The 22,488-nt window shown below is 45.5% G+C and overlaps 1 protein-coding gene across 9 annotated transcripts in view; it reads left to right on the forward strand.

The window, feature by feature from the left end:
• Positions 1-1,910: 1,910 nt before the first annotated feature.
• LOC119654898 (A disintegrin and metalloproteinase with thrombospondin motifs 7) overlaps positions 1,911-22,488 on the forward strand; it is a 142,728-nt gene continuing 122,150 nt past the window's right edge. For 3 of the 9 annotated variants that reach the window (XM_038060518.1, XM_038060526.1, XM_038060527.1), the window contains exon 1: positions 1,911-3,280. The gene's annotated coding sequence lies outside the window, so the exon portion shown is untranslated. The remainder of the gene's footprint in view (positions 3,281-22,488) is intronic. The other 6 variants (XM_038060519.1, XM_038060520.1, XM_038060521.1 and 3 more) reach the window with 6 other exon arrangements.

Genomic DNA, 22,488 nt, shown 5'->3' on the forward strand with positions numbered 1-22,488 from the left:
GTAAGCGGATGACGCTCATGGTTTCAATCTTACACTGGAAAACCGAAGTACTCATCCTGACTAAAAAGAGAATTCCGACCCTGCGTCCTATATCTTTGGCGAGTCGATAATCGAGCCAAAACCAGCGGTAAAGCACTTCGGGCTGACTCTTGACTCAAAGATGACCTTTTTTGAGCAAATCAAAGCAGCAGTAAGCAAGGATGCGTTGGAGTTTCGGCGCATAGCAAATATTGGGCGTCTAGCAGTCGACGTCTTCTGATGAGTTCAACGCAGTTTGTCCTACTCTACGATGCAGAAGTATGGGCGGATGCTCTTGACAAGGAGGTATATCGTAAGTGTCTGCGTAAGTACATGAAAGTCGTGGGGGTTTAACGTGAGTACCTGCCGTGTAGGCATAATCCTACGGTCCTCTTCGGACACGGATTGATTTTGGGACCACAATCAGAGCCCCGCCATGACTAGCAAAGCGGTACTGGTTTATACTGAGTGCAGACTCAGCATTCATACCAGAGGATCATGCCGGTTCTCATGGTACCAGATAACCTCCGGTGAGGCTTCGTGGCAGAGCCACTTCAGATCAGACTCGGGTCTGATCGCCCTCCTCGAGTACGTGAGGACGGAACTCCCCAACAGGTTCGCCTAAGTGCAGAGACAGGGAGCTTTGCGGGTGGCGTCAGCGTACCGTACTGTCTCTGAACCGGCCGTGATGGTGATTACAGGAGTGATCCCTGTTGCCCTTCATGCTAAGGATCGTCAAGTCGTACACAAGCGCAAGGGAGAAGAGCCAAGGAAGCTGGTTGCTCATGAAGAACGCACCCTAGACGAGAGGCAGATAGACTGCGAGGCTCATCGACAACTTAGTTGCGTGGCTGAATCGGAAACTTGGTGAGACTGACTATTTCCTTACCCAGTTTTTAAGTGGACAAGAGGTTTTCAGTCTTACCTGCACAAGATTGAAGAGACGCGATCTCCAGATAGTGTGTTTTGCAATGGAGCTGTGGACGATGCCCATCACACTTTTTTTCTTGTGGAAGGTGGGATGGGATTCGCCCGCAGCTCTATATCGTTCGAGTCCATCTCGTTTCACAGAGGATAGAGCTCGACCGGCGGGGGAGCCGGATTGCAAGGGGTTCTTTGAACTGACCGTTCCCTTCCTCCTCCCCCCTCCTTTCCGTTGGTGAAAGAAATTCCCTGATTTGAAGGCTCTGCAAGGCGAGAGCGTTCGGGGACTAGCCCGAGGTAATGTAACAGACGGTTTCGAGCTAGTTCTCTGACGATGGGGAAGTGTTTAGTCGGTAGTCCGACGACTTACCATTGCGGGAGTCCAACACTCTGTTCGTAAATCCATTCACCTACTCTACCCCACAAAAAATAGTGTGTCTTAAGGAAGATGGCAGTATGATTCTATGCTTACACAAACAAATTATTAAACTTCCACCCTGTACTCACTGAGCCCACTTATAAGCACAATGGCTATAGTATCGCGCGAAAAGCGTTAATCTTAAAGTATCACCTCCACAATCCATCCGAACATCTCACGGGCACCAAACTGAAGATCAAACCATATTTTGCGACAACGGAAGAGGATGAGACACCTCAAACCTTCGGCGTCTTTTCAAATGCAAAACAAAGCAAAAATAATCCCCAGTCCCTTAAAGAGTTTATCCCAATCTTACCACCAGACAATCACTGTAAAATCTTAAGAATCTTTGGGGCCGAGATTGAGACCAACCTTCAGCAGTGGCAGAGATTGTCGCTATCAAGCGGCGACCAGGCAGTAATCTTAAATATGTGCTAGCTTGACTCCGGCTTGGCTATATAGCGTCAATATAGTAAGTAAGCAAGCAAGCGACCACAAAATGCTTTTAATCGACGCCTTTGATCGCCTTTAATTCAGTACGAGATTGAAGTCGAAAGGTGTCGCGGCGAGTGGCATTCTTAAGAAGTGATCTTGCCGTGCGATTACTGAGATTACGATATCTTTTTTTTGTTCTTCCGATTCCCTGAATTCAAGCCTAAAATTGAACAGTTTCTAAGCTCCATGAACCCAAGAAAAATAGATCAGATACTCAGTCAGACATCTTCGTAAAAGTCTGTCTCAGATAAGTTTATCTAGTGTTGATCTTGAAAATAGCGCAACGGCGCTCAGTGTGGGTGACTGACGGAGGCAATCCGCGAAACGAGCAGGTAATTACGAGTCACAGCATCATCGTAGATGTGGGAAGTACCTGCTGATTCGACGATGGTGCATCACCAGTCGCGAGATAAACCTCACCTTTTGTACTATTGTCGCATTTTCCGATCTCTGTCGAGACTTCTTGTATCTTAAATGTCTCTTGAGTAATTTGAATGTAATTCCTCGCTGTAATCCGGATTAGAGGCCCCATGGGTTCCCGTGGTTCGATTACCTTGTACCACGCGCGTCTTCTGATCTCTTTCGATTTTCTGATGGAAACAATTTAGCAATCTTTCTGGCAATGGATCCATTTTTGATCAGTGAGGCCTGATTTCTCAAAGGTGGCTTTATTGCTAATTTCCGCATATGCGCGGTCTTATGTAGGTACGTCTGACCATATGTCACGATCTCCATCAGAAAGATCCAATTTTTTCTTTATCTTGGGAACGCGTTGCCGTCATACCGGGGGAATACATATATGGGTCGCGATCGCGAATGTGACTGGCTCTACACACGTTCTACCGCACAATTGGATTTCCTACAAAAAACAGTCACAACCGTGATCGTGATCGTGTAACTCAATATATAGCGCAGAAAAACGCGTGAAACAGCCGCATCAGGCAACAGTACGTGCCGATAATTGTGATGTAAACGCATTACTTGCACTTTCCCATTTTCACGGAATCCGGCTGGGTAGCTATCATCCCATTTGTGCGGTGCAAGTGCTAATCTCTCGGTTATCAACGTCGCGTGTGTTTACCTCCGAAACATTTAATAAGCAAGAAAGAAATAATTGATAACGATAATTATAAATAAATCATGTTATGGCGCCACCGAATTCGTTTTCATTCCAATTCGAAAATATTGAGATACGACCAGGATCTGGTCGCTGTTTTTCCAGCTAATTAATATCGGGGAAATGCTGATCGTTGAAAATCTTATCAGTTGATCCAGTGTTGCTTCATAGACTCATTCTGACTTGGCTCACATATGTGACAAATAGACAAACACAACCCCTACCGCAAACTCGGTCTGGCTAGTTGAGTGTGTTTTCATTGAGAGTGATAAGAGCGAAATTTATTGTTGTCAAAGATATTGAACGAGGTAAGCAGATTATGAAACATTCAATTTGATATTGTGATAAGATAATGCGATATTTATGTACGAGTTCTTGCGAAAATCAAGTGTGCCGTGGCTAATTGATGCGAAAATAAGCCGCCGGCGTTCTATTTTTAAAAACTTCAAAAGGGGTATCGGGAGTATGCCTCGAGGTCACATTTTAATTTCTCGTTATTTGTATTGCGTTGCCAAAAGTTGACCGACTATAGACACCCCCAAAGTTGTTATTTGTCACTTTTATCACGGCTAACTCCTGATGAACGGTGGGCAAGGTCGATCCCCGACTTTTCTTAGCTTGAATCATAATGGGTCTTAGCGAGTTTGAAAAGGAACGAGCAGCCTTGGGAAATGTAATTTGACTCTGTGGGCATGAATTGCAATTATAGATCTAGACTTAGTAGCTGGGCCTCCAGAGACCTTGAATCTCCGCAAAGCGGCTCCACACTGTAGCGCCTCCACACTACCAAAGAAAGACTCAGACCCATTTAGCTGGTTCAGTTATTTTCCGAATAAAATACGCAGTACTTCCGTGATTCATTTCAATGAAGATCCACCGCCATGACCGCAAAACCTACAGCATCATTGCAAGTAAGCAACTTATTTCTCTCAACTTTTGTTCAAAAAAAGGACCAGCTTAGCCATCTGCACGAACCGCGAAACGCTGATCTACTTATATAATAATAATAATCGTTGGCGATTTATAATTTGGTGGCTCATTAAAATCCCGTCCAGGGGCTGCCACCAATCTCCCCACACATTTTTGGCAGCTCCGTCACGATGACTGAAAGCATCAAGCACTCGATGCATTGTAACACGACTTGTAGTTTGCATTGCAATAGGAAGGGGTGACTATTAGTCCCAGAGGTGCGAACAGGATACCTGCGGTTATAGCTCATTGCTTTTCCAGCGCGATCGTAGGAAACATACTTCAGGGGTCTATTTATATACATAACTGTTTAAAATAATTCTTCTTCGCCTCGTCTCCTCTTTCAGATTGGCTAGCAAATTCCTATATCATCATCATCAACGGCGCAACAACCGGTATCCGGTCTAAGCCTGCCTTTATAAGGAACTCCAGACATCCCGGTATTGCGACCAGGTCCACCAATTCGATATCCCTAAAAGCTGTCTGGCGTCCTGACCTACGCCATCGCTCCATCTCAGGCAGGGTCTGCCTTGTCTTCTTTTTCTACCATTTATATTGCCCTGACAGGGTTTGCGGGCTGGATCATCCTCATCCATACGGATTAAGTGACCCGCCCACCACAACCTGTTGAGCCTGATTTTGTCCACAACCAGACGGTCGTGGTGTCGCTCATTGATTTCGTCGTTATGTAGGCTACGGAATTGTACACCCTCATGTAGGGGGCCAAACATTTTTCAGAGGAACGCGGCCAAAAGTTCGCAATTTTTTATACTAAGAACTTAGGTTTCCGAGGAATAGATAAAGACTTGCAAGATCATAGTCAGCGTATGCCAGTAGTTATGTAGACTTGAAGAGGATGCTACCCCTCGTATTTACGTCTGTATCGCGAATCACTTTCTCGAGGGCCAGGTTGAAGACGACCCATGATAGGGACTCCCCTTGTCTTAGACCGTTGTTGATGTCGAATGGTCTCGAGAGTGGTCCCGCTGCTTTTATCATGGCTCCCACATTGGTCAGGGTTAGCCTAGTCAGTCTTTTCAATTTCATTGGGGTCCCGAATTCTCTCATGACCGTGTACAGTTTTGCCCTGGCTATGCGATGAAAACATGGTGAAATTGATGTCCATATTCTCGCAGTTTTCTGATCTGTTGCTGATTTGCCTGGAGTGAAGCCTCTTTGGTATGGGCCAATAATGTTCTGGGCGTATGGGGCTATCTGGTCTAGCAAGATAGCGGGGAACATCTTATAGATGGTACTCGGCAACGTGATATCTCTATAATTGCTGCACTATGCGATATCTCCCTTTTCATGTATGAGACAGATAACGCCTCGTAGCCAGTCGTGAGGCACTGATTCGCTGCCCCATACCTTGAGCACAAGTTGATGAACCACTTGTTGTAACTGGGCGCCTCCATATTTAACCAATTCGGCTGTAATTCCATCGGCTCCTGGCGACTTATGATTTTTAAGCCGATGAATTGCACGGACTGTTTCCCCTATACTTGGTCGTGGCAGTATTTGTCCCTCGTCTTCATTTGGTGGAACCTCCTACTCGCTCATGTTCTGGTTATTTGGTAGATCATCAAAGTACTCAACCCATTGCTCCAATATGCCCATTCTGTCGGAAATCAGATTTCCCTCTTTGTCTCGGCAGGATGAGCATCGAGGTGTATAAGGCTTCATCCTGCTGACTTGTTGGTAAAACTTCCGCGCCTGGTGCGGTTGCTCCCTGTACTTTTCTAGTTCACAGACTTGTTGGTTCTCCCAGGCTTCCTTTTTCCGTCTGTGAAGTCGCTTCTCCGATCGACGGAGCTCGTGATAAGTCTCTGCGCGTCCCCGCGTTCTTTGAGAATGCAACATTACTCGGTATGCATTCCATTCCATTCCATTCTTCCGTTCCGTTGCTAGCTTACATTCATCGTCAAACCAGCCGTTCCGACTCCTTTTGCGGCTGGGGCCAAGTATGTTTGCGGCCGTATCCATGATAACGTTCTTCAGGTGATTGTGAAGATCATTTGTTGATGTTTCATCTCAAGGTCCTCTGTTGACTGCGATTATTGCGGCATCCATTTCCCTCTTATAGGTGTCGCGGAGGGTTGTGTTGTGGATGGCTTCAGTGTTCACTCTCACCTGATTGTCAGAGGGGATTCTAGGTGGTATTGTTATTCGGGCTCGGAGCACCATGCCAACGAGATAGTGATCCGAGTCTATATTGGCCCCCCTATATGTTCTGACATTCATCAAGGCTGAGAGGTGGCGGCGTTCGATCAACACCTGGTCAATTTGATTGAAAGTGGTCCCGTCTGGAGAGGCCCACGAATGTTTGTTGACCGCTTTCCGCGCAAACCAGGTACTTCCAACAACCAATTCATGTGACCCTTCTAATTGAATAATCCTCAGTCCGTTGTCATTTGTATTTTGGTATAAGCTATGGGAGCCAACATATCGGCTGAATACGCGCTCCGACCCTACTTGGCTGTTAAAATCCCCAAGTATGATTTTGATATCACATCTGGGACAGGCTTCGAGGGTTGGTTCTACTGCCTCGTAGAAGGTATCCTTCTCCGACTCTGCAGTCTCCTCTGTAGGGGCTTGAACGTTAATGAGGCTTATATTTCTAAATTTGCCTCGCAAGCGCAGAGTGCATGTTCGTTCGCTTATGTTTTCAAAGCCGATAGCAGCAGGTTTCATTTTTTGGCTGACCAAGGAACCTACTCCGAGCACATGGTTTACTGGATGGCCACTATAATATTTGGTGTAGCGACTCTTCTCCAGAAAACCGGTCCCTGTCCAACGCATCTCCTGTAACGCTGTTACATATATTGGGACAGGGTGTCGGCTAGCTGCTTATCAGCTTCATCTCTGTACAGGGAGCGCACGTTCCATGAGAAAATGCGCAAATCGTTACTCCGTTGTCGTTGCCGGGTTCGTCGTTGTATAATCCGTCCAGTCCGAGGCTCCTGTTGTGGCTTCGTAACAATTAGTTTTCCGTGTGGGGTTGTCAGCCCTACCCAACCCCCAAGCTGGAGGACCAGTTGGTACAATTTGTCCCGTTTTTAGGCGCGGGAGACTCGCCTTCATCCTTCTCCGTCTGCAGCTTTTCGCTAAGAAAGAGCTCCCAGCGGTCACCACGTGGAGGTGGAAATAGGGTTTGGTAGTAGAGCTGTTGGTGTTGGTTCAGCAGGCATTTCCCAGGTTTTATGCTCCATCGTAGGTACCAATCCACGTTTCGCCCTGGAACCTATACTACCCTTTGGCCACCATGACCACCAAATTCCTATATGCCCGCTTTAATTTGAAACCAGCAGGACCTCTTATGGATGGTTTACATGAAAGTCTATTTTTTACATTCAACCCAATTTCACTATTTTATCTGAAGCTAGGTTGCCTAATGAGGAGCAATCATCTTCATGGCATCGGGGCATGTATGTTCTTCATGGTGCAGCCAAGCTTTTTCTCGATTAAATCCTTCCAGATCAAATCGGGCACCCAGTCAATACGCTGTAGGTATTTTTTACACTCTGAGGTCACTATGGGTCCCTTAATTTATTTTTACTTCCAATTTATCCCAATCTCCGTTGATGACGGATTTTACCTACTCAAAAAGAGTAAATGGGTGACTGGTGCGTAGGTCAATGAGAAAATCTGCCGAGAACTCCTCCCAATATCGAGTTCATTTGCATGGTTTAAGCCAGACTGTGTAACAGTCCCAGAACATCTAGGGAAACCATAAGGGATTTAGTGCAGCCAGAAACGAGTTGATCCTAAGTCTATAACATGGAACCATACATTCTGCATTCGTCGTGCTCAACCCTCTCTTTCATTATCGACATTTGATAACTCCTCGTGGCGACCACATCGTCCTGAATCCAAAGAGCTCCCCAACAGATAACCATCTGCGCGACAAATGACTGTCTTCGATTTCCATCAATCCGCTCTAGCTTATCCCTACTCAGAGGATTAAAAGATCGATCCTCATAGTTAAATGGAATCAACCTGCAGTTTTCCATAAAAATAGCCCCGAGCAAAGGGCTCATCTGTTCCTTGTTCTAAAAATAAGCGCATAGCACAACGTCAATCACGCCTCTAACATCACGAAACAGGTTCATCCACTCTACGGCAGTTCATACCCGCCCATGTGCTTATTTTATACTTCGCCGACTGATGGGATTTCGCACGTTGCAAGAATTCGACACGAGAGCATCCCACCAAATCACCTGTTCAAGCAAAGGTTCTTTGAAAAACTCCTAAGCAGTTGTAGAAGCCTGCCTCGGTCATAGCTTGAATGTGGGGGTAACTAAATCCGTGTCTAGAAGGTGACTTGTGATGATCTTCGCAAATGGCTTGAATCCAACATTTGTCTAAAAGAAATTCAATTCTTGCACCACATCTATGTGCAACTGGTTTTTAAGATGGTCATCGGTATCAACATACAACTTCATGTCCGCTATGTACATCAAGTGTGTCAATTAGCACGAAGGCCATATTTGATTGCAGAACCACACCCTCTAGCATTATTCAGTAGTCATGAAAGGAGGTTCAGAAAGCAGTGGCGGGGGGGGGGGGGGGGGGGGGGAGGGTAGGTTGGTAGTCCACACGCAGGAAGTTTTTCGTAAAGAAGCGGGGACGGGTGTATTTACGTTGCACATTTTCAAGGACAAATCAATCACAGTTACGGAAGGGTGAGCAGATCCCGGAACAGTACTCGAGAGTATTCCTCACGAGTGAATTAAAGAGAACTAAGAAGGGTAGTCAAAATATGAAGGAGGAGCGAAGTATAAAGCCTGGCAATTTTGCTGCCCGATTGGTGACTTCGAGGCAACGGAGTTTATTGTCGAAAGTGGCTCCAAGGTATTGATTGGAATTAGGTGTGATGAGGAATGTCCGTTAATAGACTACGAGAAGGAAGTGGGGGAGGATTTAGGTGAGTAGCACACAGAGTGACACTTTCTGACGTTTAGCGCTAAACCATTAACAGAGTACCAACGGACCAGAGTGTCTAGGTTAGATTGAAGAGAAGTCCATAGGCTACGATATAGCAAAAAACAGCTTAAGGTCGTTGGCATTGAACAAACAGGGACAAGTAAGAAGGGGGCGGGGGGAGAAGGTCATTGATAAAAAATAAACATAGTAAAGGACCCCGCCCCCCTTTAGAAAGGCATGATGCAAGCCATTAAACAAGTGGTATGGGAACGCTTAGAGACGAAAGATAGAAGTATCTTGTGATTTACAGTGTCGAAGGCTTTAACAAAGTCTGTGTAAATAGTAGCACTTTCTGCCATGAATTCAGATATTTAGCGATAAAGTTGGTAAAGTCGAACAAATTGGAAGCAGTGGACCTGCGCTTAACAATGTCGTGTTACTCTTTCGCTATGTGGTGGCCAAAGTGAGCGAACAATCAAGTGGCATATATTTCCAAGATTTTGGAAGAGGAACAGAGGACGGAAATGGGGCGGTAATTCTCGGCAAGCGTAAGATCGCCACTTTTATAAATAGGGATGATGAGAGCCTCCAGCCGCAAACCGGGAAAATGATTCTCTTTGAAGCTTTTGTTGAAAGTAAGGGAAAGCATGTTGGAAATAAGGATCGCAGCCATGGCCAACATTGGCATCAAGTTTAACAATGAGGCACCCGACAAGGAGAGAGGTAAGTAAGGAGGGCAATGGTAGCTAATGCGGGGCAGGGTACATGCACTAGCGAGAGGGAAAGAAGAGGAAGGAGAGGGAACATAGGCTGAGGAAAGGTAGTGTCAGAATAAATCACAAGAAAGTTGGGAGGAGTTAGCTGAGGAGCCAGAGAATTTAATGGAGGAAAATGTGAGACCAGAAAGGTTTGAGGTTTTCACGATTCTGTGAGCCTTCAACACTGGTCAGATATTCTTTTGTGGGCTTGCATATGAACGATTTGACCGAGGAAGGCAGAGTTTTGAAAAAAAACTTAATCATCATAAGTTCTAGAAGACGGGAACTTCTTCCTCCCAATGTATTTTTGACGAAGTTTTCTGTGGACTTTAGTGGTGAACCAGACGGGAATGGAACCCAGTTGATTGTCGCCAGTACTGAGTTTAGACGTACGAAGTTCACCTTAGGAAAGATAAATTTGGTAGGCTTGCGCCTGACAGGGAAGTGGAGCATCGAAATCGAGGGCAGGATGATGGGTGTCAAGGGCAACATAAGAGAGGGCAAGAACGGATTGGGGAGTAGAATGATGGACGGATTGTGCCTGCCTGGTAACGCCGCGGAGAGAGAACTAAGTCGATGGTTATGAAAAACCAGCTATAATTCCTCTTCGATTGAAAGCATCCGCGACAGTTGACACGCAATCTTTCTACTGAAGTAAGGAAGATTCCACTTTTGGTTTTTCAACTCAAGTCTTTTCGAGGCGTTCGAGCGTTCATGCAAATAATGTTCTCACGAAAAAGTGGTTTGTAAAACTCCTGCGAAAAAAGGCTTTGCTACTTCTCCAAAATTGATCCGAATTATTAGGGCAGGAAAAAAAGACGAGGACTTAATTATCAACTCTGGTTTCAGCTCTCAACTCAAAAGAAATGAGTTGCTCCTTTTCCTTGAGTTCGGAAACAAAATTAGGAAAAATCAAAAGGATTAACCTTGTCCAAAATGCGACAATAAGATGTGGAGGAACCATTGGTGTTAGCCTGCGCAAAATTTAACTGCAATCCCTTTATCTACCCAAATGTCGCATACTTATTGGTTCCTTCTGCCTCCAAGGAAGTGAAGATGAGGACGAACTCACAGTAAGCTCTACGTTATTCGAGTCTTTATTGCTTGGTGTCAAAGGATTGATTAGAAATGAAGTATTGCGAGCAACTAGACACACCTTCAAAGACTAAAGCGAGACCCAAAGCTCGAAACACAGCGTAAACAAAAGCTAGACCCAGTGTTTGGATGCACCCAAGAATCATTCAAAAGGTTTCTCTTTAGGGTCCATACTCTACCCTCAAGACAAAACCAATCACCTCCTCAGGAATAACTGGACTTTCGCGGTGTCAAACAATTAGAATTGAATTCGTCCTTCATAGGTTGATTCAAGTTTTCTACGGCAGATCTCACTAGAATATGACTCTTACGAGACTGATACAATAACCAGGATTGGTCTTATGATAGCTCCAGATATAAACAACTGGGTAATTAAATCTCCACCCGAAGTTAAGAGGCGGCCATCATCGTTGTATACCTATTCACAGGTAGAAGTATGTATGTATGCGCCACGAATAAAACGAACCTATCACCTTTGTTGCTAAGACCAATCATTATATTTAGGGCCAACATCATTGTTAAATCGCAACCATATCTTTATGTAACCATATATGGTGTTAGTCGTCAAATATTCCTTTAAAGAAATTTATTATCTGTGGTCCGCGGTTGCTAAGTACTGCGAGTAGATTCCACCCTTAACAGTCGCCAGTAGGACACACTTTGCCCACCAAAGGACTTCCAAGATCAAAGCCCCCCACCCCCTGGCCAGTCCGCCAGCCTGGAGGATGTCGCACTGAGTACAAGGCCTTAATAGCCGCTTGGCGGTCGGTCAGAATGACTATGTTCCGCTTGAGGATCAGATCGTGCCTAAGTCAGCGACAGGCTACCAGTATTACCAGTACTTCCGCTTGGAATCCGTTGGCGAATCTCGGTAGACTGACAAACCATCTTTGATCCGTCGGTGAAGAATACTGTGTCGTAACCCTGCAACACGCCGCGCCGGTATTTCACTCTTCCCTGGCTGGAAAGTCCAAAGCAAAGGTACTCGTTAAGTTCGGCTTACGTGGGGCGTAGTCCTTGGGGAATGCCCAGAATTCCGGGTCTTCATCTAGGATGTGATTACGCCCGCAAGGCTTCGCTGTCCAGTAATAAAAAAGAAGAAATATTTTCCTAACTTTTTGAATAGACAAGAGAATAATTAAAACTACAAGAGTCTACCAAACCCATCCCACACAAACCAATTTTTATATTTCAACTTCACTTTCGAGATGACCTAAGGTGGTAGATGATTCATCTCCTTTTAAGACCCAAAATAAATTGAAATCAAACATCCAATTCTTAATTTAATTTGCAAAAAAAACTTGATATCTTGGCACTCATCTAAACATTTTTTGCCTGCATTCTCTACTCAATCACAGCAGAATCTCCGCATCCATCACCCAAAAATCCACTCAACTTCTTATCGTACCGTGAGAACTCTTCCGATTACATAATTTCGAATGCAAATTAATTAGCAATCCCACAAATTGTCGACCCCGCTCCCCTTCACCATCTTCCGGCCTGCGATCATTCCCATTTCCACTTAAACTCAAATGAGTCACCATCGCAAGACTATGCGAAAATAGATCCAAATCCGCAGGAACGCATACTTGTATCGTGTGTAGATACGTCCGCTGAAGGGGGAATACTTCGCTTGTTAAAAGACGATAAAAACATCATCATCATAAAAGGTTCCTTAACCCCATCAACTTCATTGTGCAAACACCTTTTTGCATAATTCGCTTCATTACCGCTGGATGTGAAGGAGGCCATCGTCGTCGGAGTCTTAGTGCCATATATCGCCGATGCGGTTCCGTTGTCGTTAGCACCCAGTCGTGTCGCGGTCATTATGGGATTTCCGCGAAGTCTTCGAAGATTTGTAATTGGCAGCATCTTTGCAAATGTTAAAATGTATCTAATGTAACTGCTTGACCTAACGCAATGGAAAGCCGAGCGTCTGAGCTGGAGCCCGGTTAAGACGACCTACGAGACTAATCCCACCGTTTAGGTGACTATTTTATGTTGATAGCATCAATGAATTGGAAATGCGATGGTCATATAAGTAAGTGGTCGTAAAATCGGAGAAATCGGAGGCGTTGGGGGATGCCTTACAGAAGCTGAAATTAGTTGCTATGAGGGAAGTAAAGTGTGTGCATGAAAACAATGTCTGGGTTGTTATGTAGGTATTACTTGCGGTAGATAACTAAATATGCATCCATGAAAAGCAGGCGGAAATTCCTATATTCATTATCCCATCCCCTTCAAACTCCCCTGATTCAGTAATGCGAACTAAGCCCACATTGGGCGCTATTTTAAATATTATTCGCATATCCTCTTGAACTTGGTACAGAACAGTAGAGAATAAGTGGGGGCATCTCGGAAAATCCTAAGGGACGTGTAGATGCACTATACCCACCAAAGTGGAGTGAAGGGTGAGAGGATGAACAAATATATAACAAATGTGGACTGAAACCTAAATCTGGGATAGGGCTACAAGCAAGCCAAATCCCGAGAATATTCACTGTTCATCCAAAATAATTCAGAAGCTTTTGGGCACTACCGCATCCCTGTCAACTATGAACGGGCAACAATTATTTTAATCTTATCAGCAGCCGCGGGCTCCCGTAATAGACAGCATGGCGTCGAAGCCGCTAGTCGTGGGGCGGTTCGACGTCTAGGCGCCACACGTCTGCTGCAGCTGTTTCGCCACAATCTGTGACGATCACTTCAGCAGGTTCGCGTAGGTAGCGGATGAAGTGGACTGAAGAAATGAACCGCTTCATCATACGCTCCTACAACATCTTACCGCCCCTTGTTGCACCAGAGACTCGTCGAGCGTTTCCCACAATTCGCGCACGTGACTATCTAGACCAGTACCGCTTTATAACTCGCAACGACTTGAGGTCATCGCGGAAACTGGGGACTGGGCGTCGATAGAGACAGAGATGGCGGCATCAACAACACCACGCCGCACTGCGGGCAAAAGGTTCAGTACTCGCCGAAACGCTCTTTTCTAAGGATTCCGCTAAGGTTCGAATCGAATTCCAAAGAGCGTGTATAGAATTCTCGAAAATGGATCCTTTGCATAGACCAAGTATTCCCAGGCTCTATGCATCTCCAGCAACTCTGAGAATTCTATTCCAAATCAATGGTGAGATTGCATCTCGACTATGTGCTGATATCTAGCAGCTGCAACTACAGTCATTTGTGTATTGTGGTGCTGTTGCAGCTGTCAGATTCCACGGTCAGAAGATTCGCTTTCGTGCTATTGGTTTGAGTGACCAAGGAGATCCACCATGGAAAATTCGTCTGGGACGTCGGCGGGACTCACTAAGACAAGACATTGCTAGACTGATTCAAAGCAGCACTTGCAGAGGGTTCACCGGAACTATACCATCCCCAGTGAGATATCTGTAGTTTAAATTCCGGACACACTAAACCAGAAGCATTCTGTCATATGCAGTCGGTTACGACAGTATTGCGAAAGTCACTCCAGACGTGTCTAGAATGCAACATACGCGAGGAACCTGCGGAGCTTTTTTAGATCTCTCAATGAATCCCAACAGAGCGTCCAGACAGTGCAGTTTTCGGTAAGAAGCGAAAGAATATTGGGGTGTACTTTGGGGATACCCGCCCAACATGCTGAGTGGATCACCGCCGAAGGCACCCGCCGTGCCAATACGCTTGGCATGAATTCTGCGGATGTTACAGAAGAGGAAATTCGAGGAGCAAGAAACAGCTCGATGAACTGGGGGGGCCCAGGTCTGAATCCGGTGCAGAATTTCTGGTATAAGAAATTGACCAGCGTTCACAGTCGGTTGGCACACGGCATAAGTCAGGTCATGAATCGGCCCGAGAAATATCCACCCTTCCTCACTGCGGGTATTACCTACCTTATTCCTAAGAAGGACACGGTGCAGGACTACGCAGACACAAGACCGATTATTTGCTTACCAACCCTCTACAAATTCATAACGTCCATCATAAGCGGCAGGTTCAATGCGCACCTCGGGACCAACAACATTTTGTCCGAGGAGCAGATGGGCTGCCGTGTTGAGTCAAGGAGTTGCAAAGACCCACTCATTATCGACTCGGTAGTTGCAGGGAAAGCAACTAGGGGCAAAAGAAACCTTTTCAGTTGCTATATCGATTACGCCAAGGCTTTCGATAGCGTTCCACACACCTGGCTAATCGATGTCTTACATCTGTATCGCATTTATCCGAAACTAATAAAGTTTTTGGCGACAATCATGGAAGGGTGGAATACGACCTTATCCGTGCCTTGATCTGAAGGTGGCAACACTTCAGAGCCCATCCATATACGGAGGAGCATCTTTCAAGGGATTTGTTGAGTCCCCTTTGGTTTTGTATGCAACTGAACCCCCTTTCATGGCTACTGAATGATGCTAGAGGGTATGGTTGTATGTTGGTACTGAGACCACCTTAGAAGTCTGTTGCGAATAGTAGACATGTTCAGCCGTGATATTCGGATGGAGTTTGAATTGGGCAAGTATCGCATCCAAGCCATCCGCAAAGGTCATCACGGGCCGCATGCCAGACATAGCATTGGCGGCCTCCACATCAAAGCTATGACCGAAACAGACTTCGACAAATACTTAGGAAATCTGTAAGGAACCCATGCTCGAGTTGGTCATCTGAAGAATGCTCTGCTGTCCGAATTCCTGCGACGTGTAAAGCTGGTACTGAAATCGCATCTCTCGGGGAAGAATAAAATAAGCGGGTTGAATGTATTCGCTATCCCTTCACAGGCTTATGCATTCGGAATATTGCTGTGGACGAAGACCGATCTGGAATACGTCCATCGGCGGACACGGACAACTATGTCCGACTTCCAAATGCATCACCCAAACTCTGCCGTGGAGCGGATGAACCAGCCTTGTGACATCCGAGGTAGGGGCGTAGCTGACGTGGCAGCACAACATCATCGCCAAATCCTCCCTGCGCACTCATTTTTATAGCAAAGAGCAGGCAAGTCCTTTGCATGCAGCTGTCTGTAAGGAAGACTGTGTGCTGACTACACATAACTTGAAGGATCGATCTTTCAATCCTCTGAGTAGGGTGAAGTCGGACCAAAAGCGAATCGATGAATGGAAGCCGAAGGCAATGCACCGTAAACACATGAGTTGTCTTTGGCAGCCATTTGTAGATTTGCATTTGTCTAACAGATTGCTGTGTGCTGGTGAGCTCTTTGTTGAAACGGAGGGGTTCATGTGTGCCATTCAGGACGGCGTAGTCGCCACCCGAGCTTATGAAAAGCTCATGATGAAAGAACGGAGAACGACCAGTGCAAAATATGTGGTTCGGCGTTAGAAACGTTGGACCATCTCATTTCTGGCTGCACTGTTATAGCACCGGTGCAGTACGTCACCAGGCATAATGGTGTATGTAAGGTTATCCACAAAACCTTGCATACAAGAATGGGCTGATCACGGGAACATGTCCGGTTTACCAATATGAGCCGCAAGCAGTACTTGATAGTTCTGCTTATAGCATGTATTGGAACCGACAAATTCTGACTGATCGCCATACTCTACGTAAGAAGCCTGACGTACTGTTAGATGACAAGGCGGGTCGCGCCGAGTATATAATTGATGTTGCTATGCCCCATAACAGCATCATCGAACGAAAATATGTGAAGAAGAAGGTGAACTATGAGCCACTGGCTCGGAAAATCAAAGAAATTTGGCGTCTCGACCGGGTAGTTGTAGTTCCCATAATATTGTCAGCTACAAGTACTGTACCGAAATCCCTCACGACTTCCCTTGATGTCCTGGGGCTTTCGCTCAGTCTGATACAAACCATTCAGAAGTATATCATCCTGCATACATGCTCGATGTTGCGGGGAGTTCTCGACGGACTCGCCCACTAACCTAACACCGGTCACCACCACCAGCGTCCCTTTAGTTTTTAAGTAGGTAAGATCGTCCAAGCCTAAATACTTGGCACTAGTGCTAGTATTAGGTAAAATCCGGCATCTGCCGAGATTGTGACAGCTCGAAAAATAATAATAATTTTTGGCACCACAGTCTATATTGGATCAGGGCCTTGAAGTGTGCTAGAGCACTTCATTCAAGACCATAACGATACACTACAGTGCACTGTAGGAGGCAATGTGGTGAGCATTGCGCTCACCCGGGATTATTACCCTGATTTGACTCAGGTACTCATTCACAGCTGAGTCGAATGGTATCCCACGTTCAATCACGATACAAATCCCACTGCCACCAGTGAGATTCAAACCGCGATCTTCCATACGACAGCCTTGTGCTCAAACCACGCAGCTATCCGAAACTGAATAAATGACCAGCCAAAAGAGCGAATACTGTGCGAAGAGATAGCAGTTGGCCTTACAACCAACCAGCCGTTTATCGCCAACAGATCAAATGATTCATCTATATAAGCAAAGTGAAAAATCACATGCTCTGGATCCTCCGGTATGGCACCGCATCTAAGACGATTCGGAGAATCATCCAACCCAAAGCGGTGAAGAATCGGGTAATGTGGTAGTTGGTCTCCCCATGTTCTTGCTCAAGCCACACCCTAATGTTGGGAATGAGCCTTTGCGCCCACCGACGATCTGCGGTGCCAGAGATCATACCCCTCCATACGTCTTGCATGGTACAGCAAACTCATTTCTGTAGCCAGAATGACGACAGGAATCATGCCTGCCATCACCAATACTACTTCATCTGAAGTGGTTCTAAAAGCGTTGCAAACCCTCAAAGCCATCAGCCCGTAAACCGAGTTCACCTGCTTCCATCTCTAAGAGTTCGCAAGCGCTTCTGCTCATAAAGGCGACGAGTAGAGTAGATCGAACGCACCACTCCGACTAGCACCAACCTACGGCAGTGTTTCGGGCCAGTAATGTTCGGCAGCATTTTTGCAAGTGCCGTGGTGGCACTGGCTGCTTTTTGGCATGCAAAGCTCAATTTGGTATCAATTATCACCTCCAGGTAATTGATAGCCGGCTTTGATACGACCTTATATCCACCGATCTCCACTTTCACAGTGTTATTTTTCCTACGGTTCGTTACTAAGATCGCTTCCGTTTTCGCGTCCCCCAAGATCAGTGCGGCCTTTTCAAGTCGGGATTTTGCCGCTCTTACTGTTTACGTGACGGAAAGACCTCCACATCTTCTAGGTGTTTTGCTGCAACAACCATAGCTAGGTCATCAGCAAACAATCGTAGTCCCCTCTGGGACGGGCAGAGCAAGCACCCCATTACACATGATATTCCACAACAGGGGACCAAGTACCGATCTCTGTGGTACCCCGGTCGTAACAATTTAATCTTTGGGGCTCTGATCCGTCCCATATCAGAGGATCCTCTCTGAGAGGTAGTTTTCCACCAAATTCGCTAAATACCCGGGAACCTCTATATCAGCCAACGCCCCTTTAATTTTGTTCCAGTTGGCTGAGTTGAATGCGTTTTTCATATCCAGCGCCAACACGATACAACAGCCGCCAGAAATCAGTGCAACTTTTGCCAACACGTCGGAAACCAAACTGGCGTTCCGATAAACCATTGCTGGCTTCAACGATGGAGTCTGCTGTAAATGACTTTCTCCATCATCTTTCCCATTGTATCCAGCAGGCAGATAGGACCATACGATGCTAGGTTTCCAGGTGGCTTGCCAGGTTTCAGAAGCAATATCAACTTTTGCTTTTTTCACTGGACACGGAATATTCCTTCGTTTAGACACGCCTCGAAGGTTTTGGCGAGAAGGTCTTCACCGCCAGTTTCAAAGCTCGGTTGGGGATGCCATCCGAACCCGGGGCTTTGTTGTCACCGATCCTACTACATATTACTCGCATTTCCCCTACACTTGCTGGGGGTATTACGCCCTCATTTAGCTGGATAACCAATTGGCTTCTTCTGTTTTCGTGGTGAGAGAACAGAGTGGTGACAATCTGTTTCAGGAGGTCACCTGGGGTGAAGTCTGCAGCCTTTTCATTACCACTCTGTAGGCCTCGTCCCAAGGGTTTATGTCGGCATGGTCGCACAGCTGTTTCAAGCAGTTACTTTTGCTCCTCCGAATGGCTTCTTTTAGGTGGCCATTCAATTGTCTGTGTACCTCCTCTTGACCGTCACCACCAAACTTTCCCCTGAGCCTCTGGCAAAGCCTCCTTCCCGGAAACATGCGGCTCGCAAGCTTGCGATTTCGTTGTTCCACCAGTAGTTGGGTTGCCTACTGGGAAGCAATCGCCTCCTGGGCATAGTAGCATCGCATGCTTCCGTCACCCAGCGGGTGATTTGGGTGACTCTTTCTCTAGCCATACCATTCTGGGATATGTCGGGTTTGAGCGCCGTAGAAAACTTGTCCCCCTCAAAACCTTTCGCTGTCCAGCCGAGCATACTACCCCGTATTTTGCAAGAACTCTTTTCCAAGCTCGATCCGCCTTTGATTTCTATACAGATTGCCTGGTGGTCGCTGTGAGTATAGTCTTCGCCGAAAAGCCAAGCGACTTTACTGGCTAAAGTGGTAATCACGTATGGTCAGGTTCACTATAGACCCCAGGCCTCTTCCCCGGTAAGTGTGCGACGCCCCAACACTCGCCAGTACCAAATCTAGCTCCGCAAATGTTTTAAGGAGAACACGTCCCCTCACGTTTGTTTTCCGGCTGCCCCATTCAAGAGTCTACGCATTAAAATGGCCTGCTGTTATGGCCGGCCAACGTCCTCTTGCATCCAAAACCAGAGCGGCAAGCATCTGCTCATACTCGGCGAGTGTAGCGTTGGGTGGAGAATAGCAGCTGTAGATGTAGGCGCCTTTCACCTTTACTCTGAGGAATCCCTCCTCCAAGTGCTCCATTATTTCCTCGAAGGCTTGTTCTCCACAAGCCCATACAACTGCTTGGCTTATGATATTATGGTCACATCCATGTTTTTCTCGCGAATGGTTTGCGAGACTATATCCTGCGCCACCTCGCAGTGGTTGAGGTTAATTTTTATCAACCCCATCTGCGATTTGTGTTAACGGCTCTCCTGTATTCCGGGCACCTGCTCCTGCCTGCAATATTCTGATGACCCCCCGCGCTCCCTCCCTTTGTATAGTAGGTAATTTGAGTCAGCTACGCAGTCCTTGTTGATATGGCCTTCCTCTCCGCATCTCCTGCATTGCTTCAACCTGTCATTTGGACTAGTGCATGCCTTCGCAATGTGACCGAAGCCAAGGCATCTAAAGCACCGCTTCAAAGTATATAGATATCTCTGAATTATTTCCAGAGCAATATACTAGCGGCCTCTGTCTATACAGCCTGCCAGGATCCTCCCCTGTATTGTCGGTATCATGAACTCTATTGGTATGTAAACCTGCGTTGAAAGTTCTCCAGTAACCAATGTACCAATAACCTTCGCCAGCATCTGTAAACCAAAAGTAAAAACAACTGGGTTGGTTAATTAGAAATAAATTTTCGTGATAACAACCTGCTTTCAAATTGCGTACACGAAGTCACTATATCAACGCATACTGTATCTTGTAGATTCATTCAATGAAACATCTATCTAACGGAAAATCCCTCGTACGATGGTCAGTCAATTATTGGACGGGTTACATCACTCTCATCGGAAATCGAAAAGGCAAATTGTAGTGGGTGGAGTAGATAAACCGAGAGAAAAACTTATCTATGACTTGGAAAAGGAGGCGTGCTACTAGAATTCCATTCGTGCGCTGCATATGAAAGAATTAGCTTACAATGTTGCAAGCAATTTATTGGTAGTAATAAATTTCATGGAGTTAATTAAATATGAAATTAAGGTTTCAAAGTACAGTAAAAATACTGCAGTGCAGGGTACAGTGAGAAGGAGTATCGTAGTAATTGCTAATGAAATTGCTGAGATGCAAATAATAGATAAGTGCTTGTACCTGATACCTACTTAGATTTGTTGAAATTGAGGCTGAGCGTGGATGTTTCAAGAGGAGATTGAAAGAGAAAGAGATTGTCCTTGTTATAATAAACTTACGCCGATATATAAAAATACAAATATCTGAAAAAGGAACCGCTCTCCTGGTTTATTCTTTAAATAAACATATTGAAACAGATACAAAAAACCAATACGTGTAATTAAGACTTTTTAATCCAAACCAAATACACAATTTCTACTTGAAGGTTCCTTTTACCCGAAAGATACTACCCAATTCTACTTCTCTCCATTAGATACTCACTACGAGTTCTTGTCCGTTTGAATGTGCACTTAAGATACTATCGAAGTCATTTGAATTGATTGCAAAAAAGCCGCTTTCAGTGCTGGGGTGCATAAACGTGATTTATTGTCGTGATCATGAACTCGAGTATTGAGTGTCAGCATCATATATCGCAAACTGTCCCAATTAATATCTATTCGAAAGTTTTCTTTACGACTAGAAAATGACAAATCGGAATGATAAGATTGCTATCTTTAATCTAAAGTTGCTGCTTGTGTATACCCCGTGTATGCATAAGAGTAGATATAACCATATTTTAAAAAGGGTTTTATAGACTTTTCAATTATGCGTAATTGCACAAAAGATAAATCAAATTAGATAACATTATACCAAAATTGAGCTAGATAAGCTCGATCGAACATTGATAGACAACACGGTTTGTCCTTGAACTCAGGACATTTTCACTAAAGATAGAATTAATGGTCTCTATTAGTGGTTGACAACTGCTTTTAGTCGAACAACCAGATAGGAGTAGAAATGGTATGGGACAATGTTGTCTTTTGATTAGGTCACTTCATGTTCATTTCACTTTTTAACTTTGATATCAAAATGCAACCCACATTGGGCGCTATTTAAAAAAAGTTTAAAATAATGTCAGCGATACAAATAAAAGTTCGTTTTCGAGTTAAATAATCGGACGGGGCCCGGGGGGGGGGGGATAGTGAACTAAGCTAGAGTTACCATTGGTCAAGTTATGCCTAGCAACGGTGATTTTCTCTATGTTCCACCCGCTATGTGTTTGCCGAATAGTACAACATTGGGAAGAACCGTCTGTCACTCTGAGAGAAACTACTGTACTGATGATCACTGGCCGTGGAACCTTCCAGTACCATCGTTGTACCGCTGACAATAAGGACAAATATTCCTTCTGCAGACTACGGTCCTTTCAAAGACACAGCATTTTGCCGGCTCACAAGTCTTCGCTTTATGCTCGGGTTCGCCACATTTGTAACAAAAAGTGCTTCTGTCTTGCCCATTGCAATCCCCTGCTATATGTGGGTTGAAACTTTTTGTCACTTCTCATACCTCTTCCATATTACTGAAACAATCCCCAGAAGGTGCACATTGGCTAAGCTGGAAACCATTGCTTTCGTACCTATGATGCTCTGGATTTTCTCGCAGAGCGTGGTCAGATGATTGACATTTCCATCTGGTTGGGGAGTTCGTCACCCTTTTTTTCCGACGAGTCGTTAAGCATTGAGATATAAGAGTATCATAATTTGTAAACTCTATTTGGAAAATTAAAAAGAAAACCCCGGTGCAGAGCCCTTGCCTCCATTCTCTCTAGCCCTCGTTTCCCTTGTGTATCGGCTATCCTTGCGGGTTGCTTCATTTCGCCATAGAATATCCATAGAGCAAATTCAGGCAGGTCTCTCAGAAACTGCGGTGCTAGTACCGATACCACTGTTTTGGCGTAGAAACCCAGTAACATGGCTCCGCTAGATTCAAGCACAATTTGCTTTAGCCGGCTTCACAGTGAACGCCACTCGGTTTAACCACGTGCTTGTCGGGCCTGATGAGAACACAATTGAACTTTTCTATGACGTGCTCGAGGGATACTCCTAA

This window comes from Hermetia illucens, chromosome 4 (assembly GCF_905115235.1).
Source record: "Hermetia illucens chromosome 4, iHerIll2.2.curated.20191125, whole genome shotgun sequence".
Lineage (NCBI taxonomy): Eukaryota > Metazoa > Arthropoda > Insecta > Diptera > Stratiomyidae > Hermetia > Hermetia illucens.